The 2,283-nt window shown below is 35.2% G+C and overlaps 1 protein-coding gene across 2 annotated transcripts in view; it reads right to left on the bottom strand.

Moving 5' to 3' along the window:
- Positions 1-2,283, bottom strand: part of LOC106874582 (serine protease/ABC transporter B family protein tagB) — a 25,957-nt gene that overhangs the window by 15,678 nt on the left and 7,996 nt on the right. The gene's annotated exons all lie outside the window — the stretch shown is intronic.

Here is a 2,283-nt window from a genome sequence, read left to right as displayed (position 1 = left end):
TATATATATATATATATATATATATATATATATATATATACACACACATACGAGAGAGAGAGATGTGTATATATAATATTTACCTACACACGTGTGCACGCACACATGTATATATACATGTGTGTGTGTGTGTGTGTGTGTATCTGTGTGTGTGCCTGTGTGTGTGCCTGTATGTGTGTACAAGGATATAGAAAATATCGTGGCGATAAAATTTGTACAAGTGTACATGACTAATTTAACAGCGTATATATCCGACCGCCTTTTGCTAACTAATATACTGTCCACACCATGACTCCGTTCTAAACCATTCATCTGTAGAAAGTTTTTGTAATTATGACCTTAATTGAACCTCTTTTGCTCTAAGACATAGCGCTTCATTATTACTCTTTGACATTTTTTCTCTTAATTTCACTGATAACATAATACTACTACCCTACCCCTTTACTTAAATGGTATAAAAATAATTTTCTCTTAAGTTTACACACATTTGTTTCCTCGCTCTATCGGCCAACCAAGTTTGGTATGCAATAATATATTATACGATATAATATATTCCTCTGTAGGCTGCAACTGTCATGCATTTAACTCTATTATGTATTCGTTTACGTAACGATTATCGTACAAAATTGTTGTGTTTGCTAGGGAAAAACGTGTAAGATTAAGTAATTCACGCTGTTGTAATAAAGCCTCAAGCAAACTCTCCTCTCTCATTCTACACCTGTGTGGTAAGGAGTTTGCTTCTCAACCACATGGTTATAGATTCAGTCCCACTGCATGGCGCCATCGATTTAAATAAGAGCTAAAATCTGATCCATTGTAAAGACTTTATTATGACCTATGATCATTTCGATGCAATATCCAGATCGATTCATGCATATTATAAAATATGGGATATTGCATCTCCTCAGGGTCGTATTAATACAAAGCAGACCGTAAAAATAGACAACATTCATAGACAACATTCATAGTTGACCTATAATTACATGTAAATAAACAAGTTGAAAAGACATGAGACATATTGCAACCGTATAACACATCGGTTTTGAAACCGTAAGAAGACAAAGCAAATGATAATTGATGCAAATTAATGATGTTATGCTGTGAAGTTCGATAACTGTACATTTCAAAAAAGACCGTTGGAGTTATGAAAGTAAATAAAAAATTCAGACCTAAGAAAAAAAACCGTTAGATATTAAAAAAATTAAAAAATATATAAAAATATTTTTTTTTACACAAGTTAATGGTCAAATAGAAGTATATCTAATAAGTAATGTGTTTTTACGTCCCCGTAACTTAGTGTTTCAGCAAAAGAGACCGATAGAATAAGTACTAAGCTTGCAAAGGGTAAGTCCTGGGGTCGATTTCTTCGACTAAAGCCCTTTAAGGTGGTGCTCCAGCATGGTCGCAGCCAAATGACTGAAACAGGTAAAAGACTAAAAGAATAGATATATACACGCGCAGACACAGGCACACACATGTAAAGAGAGAGAGAGTGAGAGAGAGAGAGGAGTAGAGAGAGAGAGAGGAGCAGAGAGAGAGAGAGAGAGGGAGAGGAGGAGAGAGAGAGAGAGGAAAAGAGAGAGAGATGAGACAGAAATATAAGACATATAAAGAAATAGGACAGAAAAAGAGAGGGAGAGAGAGAGAGAGAGAGAGAGAGAGAGGGAGAGAGAGAGAGAGGACAGAAAGATTGGAGATGTAAAGAGATAGGACAGAAAGAGAGATGGATGGAATGAGAGAGATAGGGAGAAGGGGAGAGAGAGAGAAACACAGGTATATCAAATATCATGTAGCATAAATTCTTGATGCGTCTAGGGAGAGTCATTATGCCAGTATAATTAACACACACATTTATCATTTGTCAATTGGTCAAATATCCGATTGTTTTGTTTTTGTTTGTCATTGAAAAGGTTGCAAGTAGCAACGAAATAACTTTAACAAACAATAGCAAAACAATCGGTTATTTAACCAACTAACTGGTAACAAATGAGTGGAATTGAAACAGTGTTATTTATATTGGCATACTGATTCCCTCTAGACACAATAAAATTTGTTTCAACACACGAATTCACATAAAGAATCTTGCAAATCAGATACAAAAGCGAAATATATTCTTAATCTAGTAAAATTATCTGTCTCTGGAGGATGTGTCACAATTATCAAATGGCAACTGAGATCAGATCCATGTGAGAAGGGGAGATAGTTGACATACCATATGACTTAACAGCTAAGGTTTTCAAACACATACGCACAAACACACGCACAAACACACACACACACACA

Source organism: Octopus bimaculoides, chromosome 8 (assembly GCF_001194135.2).
Source record: "Octopus bimaculoides isolate UCB-OBI-ISO-001 chromosome 8, ASM119413v2, whole genome shotgun sequence".
Lineage (NCBI taxonomy): Eukaryota > Metazoa > Mollusca > Cephalopoda > Octopoda > Octopodidae > Octopus > Octopus bimaculoides.
The sequence above is the reverse complement of the archived record's forward strand: the minus strand, read 5'-3'. Positions and strand labels throughout refer to the sequence as shown.